This window comes from Plectropomus leopardus, chromosome 11 (genome assembly GCF_008729295.1).
Source record: "Plectropomus leopardus isolate mb chromosome 11, YSFRI_Pleo_2.0, whole genome shotgun sequence".
In the NCBI taxonomy this organism is placed as follows: Eukaryota; Metazoa; Chordata; class Actinopteri; order Perciformes; family Serranidae; genus Plectropomus; species Plectropomus leopardus.
In genome coordinates this window covers 16,435,258-16,457,072 of record NC_056473.1, presented here as the reverse complement: position 1 = coordinate 16,457,072, position 21,815 = coordinate 16,435,258, and positions in this window count along the sequence as shown.

Sequence of the window (21,815 nt, the reverse complement as noted above, 5' to 3'; positions counted from 1 at the left end):
GATAAGGTACACAAACTTTGATTTCCTGTTGAATTATGAGAGACAACACAAGTTTTGCATTTTTGATCATCCATCCATCCACTCCGTTATTCGTCAAGGGGTCCCAGGGGGCTAGAGTCAACCCCAGCTGAAAGATTTCACTAAAATCACTTTTTTATAGTCTTGCTTTACTGTTTCATCTTGAGTCAATCTTGCGCTGCCTTAGTCTCAGCCATGGTGGTGCTTGTTTGGTTCAGAGTGAACGTGGAAATCCATATGATGTTTGAGCAGAACAGTAATGCTTTACTGTTGGACAGCGGCCAAAGAGCTCCCCCTGTGTAACTTACCAGTACGGTGTCCATTTTAGGACATCCTCAGGTGTCAGGGTTCAGAGTCAGGTTAAAAGGCATCAGGACTCAGGAAAACCGCCATCAGGTCTCAGAGAAAACACTGTCACACTTCAGAAAAAAAGAGTCATCAGACCAAACGGCCTCAGAAAAAAAGTCTTCAGACAGAACAGCCTCAGAAAAGAAGTTGTCAGAAAAAAAGTCGTCAAAAAAAAGTCGGAAGACAAAATGGCCTCAGAAAAAAAGTCGTCAGACAAAACGGTCTCAGGAAAAAAGTTGTCAGATGAAACAGACTCCTGGGAATAACCGACTGGGGACCGTAAATACGTCATCCAGATGCGGCTTGAACTGTACCGATGCAGGCGCCGAGTACATGGAAGAAACCGAGCGTCAGTTTTATTCATTCTCTTTCTTTTGTCTTATATCAGCCACTGTTGAGACATGTTCTTTCGTAACACTACGTTTCTTGCATTTCTTCCTTTTTTTCTGACGACTTTTTTTCTAAGGCTGTTTTGTCTGACGACTTTTTTTCTGAGGCTGTTTTGTCTGACACCTTTTTTTTCTGAAGTCAGACCGTGTTTTCTTTGAGACCTGATGGCGTTTTTTCTGAGACCTGATGCCTTTTCATCTAAGGTCTGATTCTGAACCCTGACACATAAGGATGTCCTAAATGGACACCGTATACCAGGTGTGTTTTTCTTGAAGTCAGTCTTACCTATATAAATGGCAGTTGAAAGGGCAACATGTCTAAGAAGAAAGTGGTACTCCGCGAGCAACTTAAATATTCTTCACTCTTCAGTGGCTCCTGTATAAGCTATAGCAGTAACGATTGATGAATAAGTGAATATATAACCCTTGTTGTCTTTAAAATTTGCAGTGGTTCCTGTTACCGCTCCTGTAAATGTGTCAAATACTTCCTAATGCGCACTCATCACTGCAAACAGCCCTGTAAGTAGTCTGACTCACTCGATGTTGAATGTGTCTATAAACCTGCCATTTGCCAACTATTTAGGCCCCTGATCTCTTCCCTCCCTCTTTTCCCCTGTCTTCATGTTATTGTTTTTAAATCTCCTTCATTATGGATAACAACAACAACCTTGGAGTTAGCAACTCACATACTAAAAATGGCGAGTTTTTTGATGAAGAATTTTATCATCCAATACGGCCTGCCTGGTTTGTTCTTTCTGTGAATTACATCTACAAAGACTAAAACAACATGTATATATATATATACACTATTGACACACTATTGACACTATTGACTCACAAATACAGAATCATCAACGTGTGGATGAACATGCAATCATGCTCAGTCAGTCATCTTCATCTTCTGTGTCCTCAGCTTTCACGCAGTAGAACATTGACAGACGATGAGAGCTCACCTTGGCATGCTTTTTATGATATTCTGTTTAGTGTGCATGAGCTGCAAGTTCTCGAAACATCTGTGTGATATTATGCTTTTAAAAGGCATGGAAATAGAAAATCTTTCATCTCCTTCCTTTGAATTTAAGGTGAGTACAGTTGCATCTTGTGTATACAAAGTGTTTCAATGTGCAGAGTGACCACATTCGGAGTCATTATTCCAAATGACCCTGAACAGTGCCAAGAGTTGTGCATATAAAAGGGTATGAAAGGAAACAGTCTTAGACCTTCAAAGGCCATAAAGAAACAGTTTATTCACTCCATGGTTACCGATAAGTCACAAGGACACACAGTGTGCTAAACCAGACCCAGAATCATTGTGTCATGGGTTCAATACCCAGTGGGAACATGGTGTGTGAGGACCTGATGTTGTTTTTTTGGGGGGAGTTTTTCCTTATCTGGTATGAGCATTTTTGAACATAGGAAAGACAATGTATAATAGGTTGTGGTGGCATTTTGCTGCCTGGTTTCTGTACCCGGTTGGCGTTATCTTTTACATTTACCTCCACATTTATCTTTTTGTCATGTTTTTATCCTGTATGTTGTCTGTGGTGTCTGAAAACTGTGTTGAATGGATGCCTTTCGCTTTATACTGCAAACCAAATCTACCTACGGGTACAAAAAAGTATCCTGAACCTGTTACATTGAGCCAATGAAACATTACTGCTGCTCTGGATTCACCGGTTCTTGGGGGGTGTCGGCGGACATATACAATGCACGAATGTGACAACAGATGCAAAAACATATTTGAGAGAAGACATATGATAAGGAGAAATAAAGATAAAGACTTGAATTATTATATTGATAAAATTAAATACAATAAAATTAATAAGCACAAAATGATAGTAATAATAATTAGACTAAAGAGAGAATAAAAAGATCATCAGACATCACCACAAAAAAGGAAGTCCATGAAAGAGGTTTTCTTGTGGTAATTTAAAAAGGTCAGTGATCCTGCGAGCATTATCCTCCTCAGTTAGGTCATTCCTAGCCTGATATGACCATCCTGATCATGTGAGCTCAACATTATGTTTCTCTCCTTGTATTCATTCTGGACTCACTCCCAATCCAAACAGTTTCAGTGGGTGGGAATTACTCATTGTGATAGACAGACTCCTTGAGACAGTCCTGACGTTAGCATTAGCATCTGCTCTTTTAATAAACAAATATGTTGTCAGTTAGACAGTAACGGTCTAAAAAAATCAACTTAATTTATATTTGATCTTTGTATGTGACATGTACCTCTTCGACAACAATCCCCATGAGATTTTTGCAATACACAGCAGTTTCTATCGTATTTCTGCATTTCTCATTCAGCTGGCAGCCTCCTTGTTGTCTGTCCAAAGCATTGTGAACACAGATCTGCATGGCCGTGATCCCCAGCGTTGCAGCCCCTCACATCTGCTCCTCCATTAGCGCAATCAGTGACAAAACAATAATAATCATTACATTTGCTCTGGGACATTCCTTCTTCATCACCAACAGAGCCAGTTAGACAAGTGTCAAAAAAGGTCATTTCCTCCAAGAAATACTGTGAGTGCATCCTCTTGTCCTCGTTTAATTGTTGTTATCGACTCTATTATCGACTGAAGACAGGGGGAGAAACAAAATGTTGAGCTCACGTGATCAGGATGGATTTAGGCTATGTCATTCTAAAGCTGACAGAATGAAAATGGCAAAAGCATGATCACGTATTTCTGCTGTATAAATTGGTGTCAGTTACAATTGTCAAGCCTGGAGAAGATAAATGTGTTTATTAATTTTAAAATTTGAGATAATAGACTATGTAAATTAAATACATTTAGCTTGACTTGACTATTGACATGCGTGCACACCAATCTTACTAGACACTGCAGTTGGTTCAAGGCATCACATGATTTGATTTGAACACAGCCTGAGGTCTAAACAAAAAACATAAAAAAAGAAAAGTAAATATGACTGTGAAAATATATAAATAGGATGCTGGGCCCACAGGGTGTGTATCCTTTTTCCCAGTTTGCAAACATAAACTGGTTGCAAACTGCATGCATGCATCAAGCACAATTACACACATCCAGCAGGATTTCTTTTGTATTGTCTCAGGTTATCACTTAAAACAGAACCATGAGTCTTAGTTGTCATGTTGGCATATTTTAGGTTGGAAGCTCTACTGTGGAAATATTGTAACTCAAATGAGAGGGAAACACCAACGTAGAATAATTCATATAATGACAAAATAATAACATTTTAAATATTTTGTTAGACACATTTTTATGCTCTTGCATATGCTCTTTATAATTTAATAATTTTTAATTTTCAATCAGGTCTACATCACTGCAATGTGGGAAGTATGTGCATGAACAGCAGCACCGCAAACTCCTCGCCCATAACGTGAGCAAAAATCTCCCAGTTGATGTGAAACGCAGGATTTTGCACAATTGGCAATGCATTTGGTGTCATAATGCCCCCTCACCCCCTGCACTTGGGAGTGCGGTGTTCCTCTTACTGTCTCTTTCTGTCTTTCTGTCTGAATGTAATGTTTTTTGGGGGGTTTTCTAAACCTTACCATGTTCCTTCTTCCCCTGATCCTAGCCATCAGTACCAGTAAGTGTATTTGTTGACATCCCGGTACTGGTTGCAATGTGCTTTTGTCGCCTTAACATAACCATGTACAGCCTTATCCCACCATGTGCTTGTGTTGACATCATGGTAGTGGCATCCCAGATCATTAACAGCAGACGCAGAAGAATTCCTAAAGTGTAATATGTAGACGCAGAAGCCCATTGCAAAGTAGCAATATGTGACAACTTGGGGTAAGAACGTGTTGCACCAGATTAATGAGCACAGAAAGTATGCAGAGTTGGTGACAATTCTCCTTTTTTTTCATTTTCCATGCTTTCATTTGATAGAAGAAGACAACCACAGTACCACCTGGCTTAATCTTGGCAAAGGTGCCAGAGATATCAGTCAGTCCACATTGATAGAAAATGTTTCTGCACACTTATTGACATGAAGCATTTCACTTTGTTCTGGATCAGCAATGGGCAGGCAGGTAAAAGAAAGCAACTCCATTCTTACCGGCAGCATGCAGTTCACCTGTTCACTACCCTGGTGATAGACAATATCATGGATTGGAATTTTAAAGCTACAATCAGGATTGTCCATTCTCCGAAGGTCTGACGGTCTGGTAGACTGCAAGTTCAATAAAAAGTGAAACACTGCATAGAGTGTGCAGAAATTTTTTTTTTTTTTTTTTTTTTATCAGTTTGGATTAGTTATTAACAGAAAATATTGATAAGTGGAACTCCAGCACAAAAGAACAAAGATCAAATGTTTAAAGTATGTAAATCAAATTGTGTCTATTACTTTTAGAGACAGTCTTTCACAAGTCTTACTTTCTAAACCTTAAAGTGCTTTTGTAAAACCTAACCACGGACATCAGTGTTGATCCAGTGATTCTGGCATCACAGTCCTGCAGTTTGTTTGCATGCAGTATATGTATCATATGACTGCCGTCCAACTCCACAACTCCCTGCATATCCATTGCAGTACATAAATGTAGTTTTAATTAACTGAAAAACACATACACCGAACACAATCCAGATGTTGTCAATACAGTGTAAATATAAAAACTATTTAGTAACATAGCCTACAAACAGAATTTCAAAGAGACAGTGTTGGACAGATGCAAACTCTTAAACTTTGAGTTACTTTTAGGGTGACCTTCAGCTTCTTTCCATAGACTAGATTTGGCAGCACACCCTGTTAGTTCCAGGGTGCACAAGATTGACATTTTTCTTGCAAAAGCTGTATAGCAGTTGAGGTTTTCCAGCACAGTTTAAGTAGATTGACCAACAAGGGACTTGTCGGAAAAACAATATATTGATACTGACAACTGGGAAGCAAATGTGGAGTATCTTTCTTACTATAGTGAGTTACTGAATGGATACACTGTCACACAATCAATCAAATCTGTAATTCTTTAAACATAATCAGTATGAAACAAACAAACACTGATTCACTGTCAAGAATTAAAGCCAAATGTTATTGTAAGGGAAGGGGATTGTAATTTATGTGGGACAAAACAAATCACTCCCTACAGTGACCTATATGATCCCAGCTCTTCCTTTAACAGCCAATGCTTAAAAACCTGTAAATAGAGGTTGAAGTACATGGCCTCTTCACGTAAATGGATCTGCACTGATTTTCAAGTGCTGCTTTAACGTGCTGGATGGGGTTAGGGGCTACCTGGTCACCTCAAGTCACATTTTATCAGATTTGTTTATGTATGTAGGTCTTCTTGTCCACAATTTGTTTTTCAAAAGCGGCTACAACATTTCTGTCAGCCGTTAGCAATTTAGGATGTCTGTCCCTTTGCAACACAGTCTAAAAAATTTAAAGCCATTGTTGGTTAAAGAAAGCTGGGTGACTCATCCTGTCACCATTTGCACTAATTGCCACTGGAAGTTACTTTTCTTTCATTTTACTTCACCACTTGCTGAGACATTTGTGGTATGTCTGTGATTTGCCATGCCCTATAGAAAAAAGGGGGTCTACTTACATTAGCCATCAGTCTTTCATATGCCCACCATCCAGTCAGTCAAAGGGTATCTTCTCTGTTTTTCATCTTGGGCCCCTTTTAGTAGTAAGATCACTTTTTGTAATAACAAAAACAACGTGAAATTGCTTTCAAACCCACCAGACTCCATTTAAATAAATGGTTATTTAGGGGGGTTATGGGGTTTCCTTTAACCAAATTAGAGTTTGTGATTGTTGAAACAGTGGAAAGATAAACCAAGATGGGTTTTAGGGTTTTAATTTATTTTTGTGGACTTTGAATGAAGTGTGTTTTGCAATGATAAAACTACTGTTTATTTAAATAGAGTCTGATGTGTTTAATGATAGCAATTTGGGGGCTGGTAACTGAAAAATGATTTTAATCTTTATAGAAAAAGTTTGTAAGATTTTGCGGCATCTAGTGATGAGGATTGTAGATTGCAGCCAGCTGAAACTTCATCATGGTTGAATTCCTTCAATGTACATTGTTCAGGGGAAGCAGAATTAAGCATTTTCACATTACAAATCAGTGTTTCCCGACAGCTCAGGCCGCACCTGCTTAAGATAAATAATCTGGAGAGGTTTTCCTCTCCAAAACAAATTGATCCAGTGTTTTAAACCTGTAAAAACACTAAATAAAGCAGTGTCACATAAAAAAATCTATGTTTTTAGGTTGCTGTCATCACAGAGGGTCTTTTAACTACGGTGGTCAAAGACAAAACGTAATGGCTGTGCAACATGGCAGACTCCAAGGATGTGGACCTGCTCCCTATGTAGATTTAACTGGCTAAGGTAGTGAAAAATACGAAAAACTTAGATAGCCAGTTAACAATCTGAGCCTGTCAATATAATTTTCAAGGTCAATTGAAAATTATATTGCAGCCTGTGTTTATCATTTTTAATACTTAGCTAAGTCCTCATTTCATTTTTTCCCCACTTATTATGACTTAACTACTTAATTACACTTATTATTTTAATCTTCAGCTGCAGGATACCTCAGTTCTTGTTCTTGAGTGTCCCTCCTGTGTGATTACGTATGCCGCCGTAATGAGTTTCACATGTCCCTACTCACCACCCTTGTATTCAGTCTGTGTCATTCCCTTTGTCCGTACCAGTTTGCCTTCACTGTTTGGTAGTAGGCATTTTGGCAGTTTTACGTTTGTGTTCCTTGTGTTATTTGAACCATCTTCAGTATTTTCACTGAAAGTCTTGCGCTGTTTATTTTGGTTGACTCCTGTATGCTGAACACTGAATCCTCCAAGTGTGATCCGGCACAAGGGGGTGTGGTGTTTTATCCTTGTATTTTTATATTTTTATACTTTGTTTGCTGTGATTTTGTTATTTGTTGTGTATTTATGATTTTATTGGTTGCTGTGTACCTGCATGTTTAATAACTTGTCGCCACCCATCTGCCGTTGCCATGACCACCCACAATCATATGACTTTCTCCCCCAATCACTGAGTCGGAGTAATCAGCCTCACCTGTGTTGTGGCGGTAAACCAAAGAACAATAGAGCCACCAAACAGAGGGTGAACACGACAGCGAGACGCCGAGGACCGAGCTGCACCACGGGGAACAAAGCTGAGGGAAGGCACACGCACCGGGGACCACGAGCACGCTGGGGCCGCAAGTGTTATGACGCGATCAACACGCAGAGGCAGGGCGAAGTCCCTGCCTGCCGTGTAAGTACCGAGAAAGAAAGTAGTAGCACTTGTCGGACACAAGCTAAGCTAATTACATTGTCGGATTGTACAAGAACGAATACTGCCGCCTGTTGTTGTGTCCGCGTAGGGTTCCCAGCGTGCTGGAGGAGAGGCCAGCCGGGTGGGATTTCGAGACGAGTGAAGGAGTGTCGCGAAGCCGAACACACGCAGGGGCAGAGGTTTACTCTGCCTCCGATGTGACCTGGTGCGTGTGACCGAGGGATCCACCGACCTGGATCGGAAGGACCAGCTGCCTGCACCCCCGACTGCACTTTAGCCCCCGCTCAAGGACGGTGCTGTTTTAACCCTCTTCGAACATTTTAACTCTCATATTGCACATTTTTAGCCCACTTGTTTTATATAAATTTAATGGACTTTTAGCATAAATACAATTTTTTATTTGTGGGCATTTTTAACTTGTTTTTAGCCACATTTTGTTTTAAAATATTTTATTTTAACCATCTTCCTCTTGTCCTCCTTGGCAATTTTAAAGTGTGCTCCACCCGGTCATTATTCAAAGGTTAACAATAGCATCTGGTTTATTCATTCAACTTTATCCATAGCCCCCATTACACAAGTACTCTTTCACTCTTCATCTTTTTTTGAGTCATGCTTTTAAGTAGCCTGTACTTTCTTAATGTAGTAATAAGACAAAGTGTTTTAGTGCTGTCCCACACAGATTTTGCACCATTTACATTATAATACCGCCATCATTGCTGGGACAAGGTATTGGTGGAAAAGGTAATATCTTCTTTTTTGATCTTTACAATTTTAGCCAACATAGTAACAAACATTAAGGTTATAGCAGCTGATTTCTTGGCAAAACCACACTTTAGTCATAGTTTTACAAAGACAAGGGAACACTTTATTTAGATAATCACCCACAGATTAGACTTGCTGCTGTACTTATATATAATAATGAAATCACCCTCGGGTCTATAGAGGCAGTTAAAGGCTTATGGTGGAAATTACATTAGGGTGCACAGTGGGGAATGGAAAAAACTAAACTGGCAAGAAAATGAGGAAAATTTCTAAAAAGAAAAACATGGAAGTAGTGACATGAAAAAAGTCCAGAGATTATATAGTCTTGTTTTTTTTTGTTTGTTTTTGTTTTTGTTTGTTTTATATATAAACTGGATATGAATCTCATTTGTAGGCATCTCTCATGCACCATCTGCCCAAGTACATAACAGGTTTAGTACTGTTTCAGTTTGTAAGATATGGTATGATGGATATTCAGTTTGACCATTCAAGGATATCGATACATGAAATAAACTCTGGACTGATGGCCATAATCAGCTTTCCATAAAAAAGTAAGCAATGAATAAAGAGATATTAAATGAAAAAGAAGAAGAAACTGAATGAATAATGTTAGTATGACAGATAAAAGAAGTCAAGACCTCGTAATCACCCTGTAGCCATCAAATCAACCTCTTGTCACGCAGTCATATACATTTAGACCTTTCAGTTAGATGAATAAATATCTATTTTATTTCAATAAAAAAATCACAAATGTGTCTAAGAGGACTTGACAAATTGCTAAAGAGTTGGCACGTTCTGTACCTAAAAACCTATTTTCTCAATCATTTTTATACCATGTGCAATGAAGTCCTATATTTGAACACGTCAATATATATATATGTATATATATAAATATATATATATATAACATGAGGAGCATGATCTCATCCCCTGTGATATGTTTCCAATTTGCAGTGGACTTCTGCATCTACTGGTGAAGTTCCCAGGATGCCACTTTCTTGATGTCAACACAAGCACATTGCGGGATGGTACGCTGCACGTGGTTATGTTTTGGCAAAAAGCACATTGCAACCAATACCAGGACACCAACAAATGCACATGTTGGCATGAATGCTAAGGTTCAGGCACAAGAGAAAACATGTTAAGGTGTTGAAAACAAACATCACATTCAGACAGGAAGCAAACACTGGACTACTGCATGAAAGTCTGCAGTCTATTTGATCTATAAACCGCCCCTCCCACCTGCCCTACAGGGACATTAGTGTGCCTTATATTACATGGTTACCCGGCTGCGTTTCAACTGGATGCCATCCAACATCATATCATGTGAACAGGTCCAAACGCGTTCTCAACTGAAACACTAACGTTCCGCCAGCATATAATAACATCCCGAACAGTTTTGTCCAACTACACTCTCAGCTTGTGCCTTCCAGCTTATCATGCAGATGGGATTGGTGGCTTTTGGCATTGGGAATTTACACCAAAAGCACTGCAAAAGTGGCGGTATTTGTCAACTTCGGAATAACCCTGGGGGCAGCCTTTTGTATACTGTATCTTGACACATGGGGTTGGCAGATCTTGATCCAGACAGCTATCAGCTACCAGTCCACACTCCATACCTGGTCCATGGGGGACCCTTAACAGGCAACCTTCTGGTTCTTGAGCCAAGTCCCCATGGACTGAGATACTGCAAATGCCAATAGGTATTGGCAACAAAACCACTTGGTAAGGGTTAGGAAAAGATTGCGGTTACCATAATGACTCACTTAAAAAACAATCATAGACTGTATAATAAAGATGGACAACATGGCATCTCACCAGAAGTGAAGCATCCCAATCGTCCCCTGGTGACTTGCTAAATCCTGCCCCCTCTATGTAAGTGAATGGGACATGGACCAAACTAAAACACAGATCAAACTAAAAAGTGACTCTGGCTACAAATAAGGTTTGCAGTGCAAGATAGCAGTGGCCTTATACAAGATGTTTTGGCTTCATTTTCATAGGGGGTGGGGTGGTGGAAGAAACCCCAGGAAGAGCGGCTCAGTGGGGATCCCTCTTCCAGGGCAGACAGACGTGCAATACATGTCCTAAATAACAATTAAATGACAATAATGACAAAAAAGAAAGAGAAAGAGAGAGGGAGAGAGTGGCCATCTAGATAATTTTGGCTTTAGACATGGTCCATCATCACTTTTTTTACCACCTAATTTGTTTTGAGCACACTCAGAACTTCTGACTCTTTCTTCTGATCAGGAAACACACAAACACATTAAGAAAATAACATTCATAAAAAGAAATAAGCAGAGACCTCGGGTGGAGAACAGAACAGGGGAACACACACACACATAGAACAAACATCAAATATATATATATATATATATATATATATATATATATATATATATACATATATAAAATAACTTTTCGAAACCTGGAGCGCCATGACTTTACTTTTGCTGCTTTAAGATGCCTTTTACAAGTATTTGGAACCCTAAGCAAATTGATGCAATTTCTTTAAAAAACAGGGAAAAAAATCAAGCCAATTTGCTCAGGTTTGAAAGGTTTAAGTAAATATTAAGTGTAATAAGTTAAATATGTTCAGGCAGAATGTAAAAGCTTTTGGAATGAAGTAAATGTGGACTGCACAAGACATCCAGAAAATGTCAAGGTTCTGCCAAGTACTGGCAATACTGAAACTACTCTCCCCTGTACCACAAAGACCTGCCAAGAGCATAAACTGTACAACATATGAACATTAGAGAAACACATTAAAGGCAAAGCTCCAGGGCCACGTGAAGGGGAAGGAGACAAGCAACGACAAAAACAATGAGGCAGTTTAATGTTTGGTTGATTACGGACAGATATGATGTCAGACCAGTGAAAGGAAACATTAGGGTGTGTATGGAAATGCCTTATGAAAGAGCGATGATGAAACATGTATTCCTTTAGAAACACCGTAAAAAGGTTGGTATGATATGTGCAGACATTAAGTCTGCAGTGCTCTCCTAAATCTAAGCACAAAAGTCAACATTTTATAGATTTATTGTACCTTGCAGCTCCACATCTGTTGCTTTTCAAAATTAAAGAGAACTGTCCCAGTGTTTAGCATCAGTGATGACAATATGTACATTATACAATACAGGACAATATTTTTAGAGCATTAAATGTCACTGGATGCTTAACTATCGTGAAAACTACTATTAACAATTTTACTAGTTTCACAATAACTTGTTGATGCCTCTCTGCTGGTTTACAAGCAAATAAAGTCAGCAAAGCAGCAGGACCAATCCATTTTAAAGCAGATTATCTGGTAAAGTGATATGGGACAATAAAATCAGTTTTTATATCTCAGTGGCTCGTCCACAAGCTGCTGTGGTGTCCTAATTGCATCTGGAGAAGGAAGGAGGGCAGACATATTCATAAATGTCATCTCAAAAGAAATGCCGTACATGTATAGCAATAGTAAAGTACCAGGCTGACAACAATAATGTTTGTAGCCTGGATTCCTTCCCTCTGTTTTTGTTGTCTTTTTTGGATATTTTATATTCAGACTGATATACCTCTGGAAACCTTGGAATGAACACAAGAAATTAAAATAAAGTTTTGTAGTTTGCAACAAAGTTTGTCCACAAAACATGACGGGTAACTTTAGCATGAGAGTTCATATCTGACCTTTGAGAACATGGATGTGGGGCATGTGGCTCAGGAGGTAGAGCAGGCTGTCCACTGATTGCAGGGATGGCAGTTGGATGAGTATCAACCCAAGTCCTGGAATAAACGTTGGCATTTTATGTTTCTGCAAACTACGGATAGGTGACATTTTTATGATATTATGTATCAGATACATTGAAACTTTACGTTTCAACAACACTGTGATAAGGTCGCCACCAAAACGGGCATGGACACAAAGTGGGGCAGAGCGAGTTTTCCAACCTGTTACACAGACTCTGTCTTTCTAGCGTGTGATTGCTGCTAGCTTCGCTGTGTACATTTTGCCAAGTGAAAAAGCAGGATTTGGAAGCAAAGGCTTTATTAACTGTTACTTCATTGATTATTAGGATCATTTTAACTACAGGATCAGGTGAGTAAAGTTAGGCAGTGCAGGCTGGGCCGGTGCATTGCAGCTATTAAGGCCCGGTGAAAGGGGAAGTGGATAGATCCAACAAATGCCAGACTTTTATGCAGGTGTGCAGTGTTTGTCCGATTTTAATTTGTTTGGTTTTTTTTTATTTCCGAGCTGTATCGCTGTTGGTTGCCATGTGCTTTTTTTGCCTAAATTTAACTGTGTAGCATAATCCCTTAATGTGCATTAGCTGACATCATGGTGGCATCCCAGAATGTCAGCAACAGAATCAAAAGAGGAAAACACCTGTATTCATAAGAAATGCTCTAATCTCTCCTATGTAAAAAGTTAGTGTCAGTGTCCTTCAAGCTTATACGGGGGAGCAACAGTCCAAGCTGAAGGATCAGCTCAGATCAGGTCTCTGTCTTTATCTATCTGTCTAAGTTACCTGTTGGAGGTTCACGTAGCCACACGCAGAGAAGGATAAAGTGAGTGTGAGGATGAGAGGAACACATTGTTAAGTGTTTTGAGTAAAATCGCTATATGATAAAATAATGGAATATGTGTAACAACCACTTACAGCTTTCAGTTGCATCTGAGGGTCTTTATCTGTGAGGTACAGTGTCCTTTTATCTTATTGGGTGGATTTTTGTTTAGGTGGGTTTCCATTACAGATTTGGATAAAACTTAAGCAGTATTTTCAAAATTTCGATAAAACACAATTGCAAGATGACTGTGTTTCAATTTAGTGATGTTATGTGACTTCTCTCACAATGTTACGCGATTTTCCTCTCATGATAACATTCCGTGAAGCATGGCCATGGATGTTTAAAACATTGGCAGTTTTTTTTCTATTGGAGCTACTCAATAAAGCCAGTCTAACATTGCTGTAATTTCTTTGTCTCATATAAGAGTTAAGAAGATCTTTCTCTTCCCCACGTACACACATACCACACCATGTTTTGTAAAATGTCATGTGACTTTGCTGTACTTCTTCTTTTTCTTCTTCTTCTTCTTATTTGGGTTTAATGGCGGTTGGCATCCATCAAGTCGTATTACTGCCACCCAGTGTTGCTCAACATATGATTTCCATTGCAGCATTATGAAATATGGCTTTTTCGAATTTGCTTGAATTACCACCTCATGTGAGCGTAAAAAGCTTTTTTGCGATAAATTGACGATGGGGCATATTTTTAATTCCCAATTTCAATACTGTGAGATTGCATTTACATTTGGATAAGATCTGATCATAATATGATCCAGACATCCACCCCAAGTGCTGGAACTAATTAAATATCAACCTATATGTTAGACACCCACTGCGATACTTGGGGGTAGGCTTACAAGTTCTGGATTTAACAAACTAGTCTCAGCAAGGGACAAAAGACCCCAGGAAATTAAAGGTTAAAGAGTTAATTTTATACTATAAATGTGTTAAAATCAAAGGAGGAAAACATCTGTGCTCAAAGCCCCTCTGAGGCAAACTGTGTTTTGTGATAATGGGCTGTATAAATAAAAGTGACTTGACTTGACTCATAAAATACTCAAATCTCTCCTATGTAAAAAGTTAGTGTCTGTGTCCTTCTAACTTGGAAGGGGGGGCAACAGTCCAAGGCCAAGCAGCTCCACAGGTCTCTTTCTCCATCGGACCATTAATAGTTTTCACTGTCCTCTGTGGCACCATGAAGAAAATGACTCCTATACAGTGGAGAAGTAATGAGTCCTAAAATGCGGAAGTCTGTTAGCCTTTTAGCATGTCCAGTTCCCTCGTCTTAAAGTATATGGGTTTTGGTCTGAATGGGTTTTCGATAAAATGCCTTAAATAAAGTTTGTGGTTAACACAGGCTAAAGATATTTAGACCTTTTGTTCTGCAACATAAAATACATCCACTTAAACCCAATTTTTGAACTTTTAAGGTTTTACTCGTCTTAAAAAAGGCGGTTGCCAACAAGTAGCTAAATGGGAGGACAGTGTTTGTCGGGGATGCTAGACATCATCACACCGGACACAGGAACATATTAAACCTACTTGTGCGTCTTTACAACATTATAGAGTCGCACTCGAACTTGTAGATTTATCTGTTTAAATAGTTTTCAATTGTGTTTTAACATGTTTTTACAGTGTTTGTAGTTGTGACGTTTAAGTCGTAGTGACCGCGATGTAGTTCATGTAGCTATAACCTAACAATAGCTTTTTGCTTCTGGCGATTTCATTTACGCTTCAAAACAAGCAAAAGTGGTGTTAACAAAACGTGTAAGTCTCATAAACTCCTGTTCGTCAAAAAGCTTATTTTTGGCAATAATCAAAACAGTTTACATAGTTCTGTGTACATTTACAGCTGGTATTCAATGATTATTGTGCAGGACTTAGGGGCATCCAAGAATGAGTTTGCAGAGCTGAAAACCTCACCTGCGTGCAAAGCCTGTAGCTGAAATATGGTGGCTGATTTGAGAACGTGAATGGTCTTATCTAGAGCCACTATTTGTTTTTTTGACAAGGCAACTCCGTGGAAGCACACCCACACCATATAAACATCTCAGTGTAAAGTAACAAAAACACAGTCATTTTTATATTTGGTTTATTATAAACATATGAAAATATAGTCATAATTGTTTTTCATTTCTGACAATATATCTTCTTAAATCCCACATACTTGACCTTTAACATGCATTTTTCCTCATCCCAAGACAGGTCACACAGGAGCCACCTGACAGAACAGTATCGACTGGGAAAAGGTTGTCCCCACATCAGGGCCTTTAACATCTGACACCAAACCAAACCACCTGTGAGTAGTTAATGACCATGAAATTATATTTTATTTAAAAAGTTAATATATTAATTGATTCAGTTAGTTGTTAAGTCATTTTACAACGTCCACCACTCATAATTGAAAGCTCCTACATATCCCAAACCTCCTCAATATAAGTTATGATGGGGTCCTACCCAAAATGTTTGAATGATGCTGGTTATTTTACATGAGAGATTTCGGTTCTCCTATTTTTGAACTCTATATTATAGAAAAATGCAAACAAGTATGAAGACATTTTTTTGATTGGAAGGCAAAATGAAGTAAACAGCTATGAATACTGTACAACACGCAGGGCATGTCCAACATAGCATGACAAGAGGAAAAATGTGTCACGTAAGAGAAACCAGGGCTGCGTTCAGCCCTGACAAAACTTGGCAACAGCTTTATTTAAACAAAAAAGGTAAACAGCTGAACAGGCCGTTGTGTTGCGCAAGCACACTGCATTTCAAAATAAGATAAGATAAGACCTTATTAATCCCACACTGGGTAAATTCACACGTTACAGAAGCTCAAGAGTTTAAAAAATAGTTTTAATGATGTATCTTGTACTCATACAGTTATACCGTATAAATATACAGCAAATGGATGAAGATATATATACAGTGTTAAAGCATTAATTGTGATACAGTTAAAGCTTTTACATAATGTTTTTTTGTTTGTTTGTTTGTTTGTTTTTAATTACAGCTGATCCACAGGGGATGAGTTTTAAAGCTAAAGTGCAATCATATGAAAGAACACCTAAAAGACCGAAGGAATGCAGTCACACCAACCATGTCATGTTAGCTTGTCAGGAAAGGGGATAAATATTCCTTCCAAAGTTTGGCTAAATTTTGGCAGTGGGAAACAGCATGAGCATTTCACAGGGGACCCTCGACCTCTCACCTCAAAATGCAAAATAATATAAATATAAAACTGCAATAAAAAAATCAATTAATTGCAATAATCTATTGAAATTCAATGATTAACCCCAATTTAAAAAAAACTGATCATCTGACAGTCCTATATAAATATGCATAATTATGAATAAATAGATTACATATATAACCTGTGATAAAAACAAATGTGCAAATTAGCTGTACTTGTAGGTTGTGGGTGATGGAAAGAACACTATCATTGTGTTCATATGTGTTAATATGACGGGATTCATTTTAATGCAGTTCAGTTCATAGGGACTTTACTGGTGTGGGAAACTATGTTTACATTTTCAAGGCAAGAATTGGATGTCCAGCACAAGATCGACTGGAAGTATTCCTTGCTGATTGAATAACCCCTCTCAAACCATTACAAAGACACATGTCATTCAATCAGAAAAACATATCAAAACGGTGTAGATAATTTTCAAATTTCCCCAGGTAACAGAAACCAGGCAGAAATGGCTGTAAAACTACAAGTGACTTGTCATCTTTGGCATCTCTATTGTTAAAATGTGTCTTGTAGGGAGCTGCTAAAGGAATTGGAGACAGCTGAACAGGCAAGTATCACAAGACAAGTATCACAGAAAACTGTGGTAATTAAACTTTTTTATTTATCACAAAACACCATATAGCCAACCCCACTGATCATCCCTCTAGAACAGCTTGGGATTTTTACTTTGGGTCCACCCTCTTTAGTCGGGTTTCGTCTTGTTTAAGATATGCTAAATACACTGAAGCACAGCAGCTGTAGCAACAAATGCTACATTCCAGTCAAAGATCCCATATAACCAACCTGTCTGTCGTAAAAAGTGCCTCTCTATCCTCCCTCAAGGTAGGGTGGGTAAATGGATTGGAGTTGCAGCCCTAATTGCACTATATAACCATTGTGCCTTCTCAATGATTAGATAATTGCCATCCAATCTTTGGAATATTCATGCCTATTTTAGTTAAAGGTGCTGTAAATCAAGCTAATCCAATTGCAGTGTAATGTATTGATTGTGATTCTTCACAGTATCACCAAAACTGGTTCATTTGGCCTCTTACAGCAATAATCTTTTGTTACTCCGGGGGAGTGGGTGAGGCACGTAAATGCAAACCCCCCTGGGGGCCAAATATAGGCATGCACACTGATGCTGAGTTGGAATTTCAGGACCTGCTCCTGCCCTGCCCTGAAGGCAGCGTGGTTTATTTTAGTGCAGTTAATCCTGCCACTAGTCAAGTATTGGCCCCTGTGGCAGTTACACTTCCTGTTGACAAGAGAAAGTAGGTTATAATCTGGAATAATTATAGACAGTTAATTTTACCTCTTTAAAACATCTTTCTGTTTTTAACTTCATTTTCCCATGTTAGAATGTAAGTAATGCATACAATTCACAATCAAATGTCTTACTTGAAGAAAATTGAATTAATTGCAGCTTTCTGAGAGGCACCAGCCCTGCAAGACTTGAACCAGCGCCGGTGGCTGTGTCTTGAGTAACAGCCTTAATTAACTTAAGCAAACAATTTGTCACAATGCTCCACAGTATGTACTGAGTCTTTGTGTAACTATTTCAGACATTCAGTGGACAGGAACCATATGCAAACCAGACACACAGTAAATGTCTACAAAATTGAACTTGTTAAACATGTAGGCATATTTCCACATCGACCACGTGCCCCACATTGAACCCACGCATCAAATCCAGCCACTGTTTGGTCCCCTTATCCCTAACTGCTGAGAAGCTTTGACAGCAACCTGAGCAGGCTGTCCCCATACACTGTTTTTACATTTTCCAACAAAAAGTAATACACTAAACTTTGTACATATCCCACATAATGATGAGCCAGTAACTCATGCTTAACCCACCTATTTTGTAAGGCCACAATAAAGTGACCAATGTGCTGAGTAAGAAAGGAAGGGGTACTGAGCGGTCTAGTTAGGAGGCAAGGTTGCGGTTGGATGGATTACAAAACACAGGTTTTTTTTTCTGCCAAGACTTTTCCCGGGAGACCAGTTTTCAGAACCTTGTGAAACTTAAGTAAGTTTAAGTTAGAATCCATTTTAAGATTTTTATAATTACTTGCAAAGCTTTACATGGTCAGATGTCTTACTGTCCAGTAAGGCCTCTCAGATCTGCCTGGTTAAGCCTGCTGGCTGTTACAGAGTCCAAGTCGAGGTCGAAGGGTGATCAAGCATTTGCTGTACAGGTGGCTCAGCTTCAGAACAGTCCTCAAGTTAGAGATCGATCGGTGGATATTGTTACTACATTTAAATCTGGCAGTTTGTTCTTCCTTTCTGGTAATTTATTTGGGAATTTCTTTTATACGGTCGTTTGACTGCGTGCTGGTATTTAGCTGCTCTTGAGGTTTTCTTTCTATATTTGTGATTGCAGTAATACTTTATAATAAATGTCAATGATAACTAAATTGATAGTTAACCCTTTGACACCTGGAGTGACATTACTTGCCTTGTGCTGATTTCAGATGCCTCTCACAGGTATTTTAACTTTTTAAAGCCTGTAAAAATTGATGCCATTTCTTTTTTTAAAAAAAACATGGGAAACGCTATGAGCATTCACAAATTGCAAGAAATTAGTAGATTTTGAAAATTATTTTGAAATAATATCTTGGTAACAAAAAGAAAAAAAGCTAGGGAAAAACTTCATTTATAAATTACAATTACTTTTTTTTAATTATGTTAATGATGTTATTATTATTACAATATTCTTGAGCACCTTTTCTAAGTAATTTCAGTGGTTTCTTTCTCTTTTTTTCTTTTCTTTTTTTCAGGTAATATTTTGTACTTTTTTTACTAGTTTTCTTCTGATGCTCATTGCCATCCTCCCATGTTTTTTGAAAAAAATTAAGCCAATTTGCTCAGGTTTCAAAGGGTTAATAAAAAGTTAGTTAATAGGTATTCTACTGTTAACAAATAATGCAATTACAAGAACTGTTTACTAAATATTATTAATGCTATAATTAAAGGTATTTTCAGTATTTTAAATACTATATCAAATATTTGATAATGTTAAGTATATAAGGCTTTACAATCCAGTTGTTACATTAGTTTTCTTGTGGTACGTTCATATTCCTTTCACATGCATTTAAACCTTTGAAACCTAAGCAAATTGGTTTGATTTCTAATAAAAAAAACACTTGGTAAGAGATGTCCCACAAATTGCTAAAAATTAGGAAAAGATGAAGGAAAATGTCCTGAAAATTTGTCTTAAAAAAGAAAAAGATAGGGGGTGAAAATATAAGAAGTTAATAATGAATTAAGAAATAGGGGAAAAACGCCCACTAAACTACATTCAGAATTATTACCATGAAAACTATTATTAAAACTGTTTTATTTATATATCTATATTTTTGTGCTTTATTTTGTTCCATTTTTTCTTTATTATTTTACTTTTTTTATTTTCTCTCTTTGTGCTAAATTTAGGGTAATTTTCTTGTCACTCATAACTTGTAACCTCTTCCTTTGTTTTTTTAAGAAATCAAAGAAATTTGCTCAGGTTCCAAAGGGTTAACCATGACCAAGTACTTAATGCACTATATATAATGATATAATAAGTCCAAAAATAAACTGTATGAATGCCATAAATTACAGCAACATTTGTAATTAGTTAACATCATAAATTTTCATTTCACTCTTTGTTAGCACTAAAATAACTTGACTTTAAGTTTAATTAACTATAAATTCATGATTTATTAATTATAGTATGGTGCCATAGTTGTTCCTTATGTGGTCTACGTAGAGCACTTTTTGCTTCTTAGCTTGAAATATGCTATACAAACAAAATTGTTATTACTATCACCGTAAATCAGGATTAAAGATCACAAAGCTAACTGGATCAGTTTGCAGTCTAATCCCTGTTTGGCCTATCCCTCCTCCTGGGTCTGCAGCCCTGTCTGGCCTGTGCATCTCCTCTTGGCATTCATCCTGACTGACTAAAAATAAAAACAACAAACAAATTAACCTTAAATAAGAACCCACAAGGCCACTGCGAATATTGGCGGTTCTGGTGTCTCAGTAAATGAGGTGTAATGACATACCTGCTTATTAGAAATGAAGAGCTGTTTGGCTTGTAAAACATAGGAAAACTGTAGTCTATTAGCTTTACACACAAACTCCAAAACCTTGTCAGTCATAAAAGGTTTAAGACTGTGTTTGCCTGAAGCAACATACAGCGTGCATGTGTGTATCATATCACCAACTGCTGGCTGATTACTCAAATTTTAATTTGCCAGATTCTGTTATGTGGGTCTGCATTTACACTATCAGCTTGTAATAGTCTCCATGTAATACAGCTATAGGGCTGTTTTATTTTATTTGGTCAATATTTCCAGGAAATTACAACATGTAGCATACTTTTTACGATGAAAGATTAGTAAAAACACATATGAAACTCCTTATGAGATTAGTTAACTTCACTGTGGGATTAAATGCTGCGTGGGATAAATGTTATATAGGAGCATTTATATTTTCCATGCTGACATACTGGCAGGCTGGATACTCAGGAGTGCACTGACCCCCCCTAATGAACAAGGATGCTCACTTTGCATCCAAAGAATCTTGCTTAATCCTGTGGTTGTGTGTTATCAGGGACTGTCTGAGATCTTATGTGTGATATTATGTGTCTGTCTGGAGCTCTTGTTGTCGGAGCAAGACGCCACAACAGAGACAGACTCAGACCTAATGCCCTACAAAACATGGGATAAAGATCTATTTAAAACGACACCACTCAGGGTGTAATAGAGACGAGCTGGCAGCGATTACAGTTTCTTATCTGTGTTACAACTCAATAAATGTGGTTTAAAATGTAAAAACTTCAGACTGTCTTCGAACAGCCATGAGAGTGTGTTAACATTGTCTCAACTTGTGGATCATCATCAAATGTGCTGAAAACCACATACACTACGTTGAAGGTCTTGTTTTCAAACGAAGTTGCACAATATTTTAGTGCATTTCAGCATATTTCAAAAAAAAAATCCCCTTGCTGAAAAAAAGCTGTTACCCAAAAATCAACCAGAAACACCTTATATTATTTCCACATATTTTTGAAGATACAAAGAATCACTTGGCAGATATATAGTATACTGCACTGTAAGTATAGTCATTGTGTGCACTGAAGCTTGCTATTAATGCTGACATTTTAAATGTTATGTTGTCAAGCATATAGTTTAAAGGAATGTGCACACCTTGAGTGCCCAAATATTACTAAAAACTGTAGACACTGCAACAATGGTGTATGTGATCACAGAGTGATGGAGGTAATGGTGATAAAAAGCAATGAAG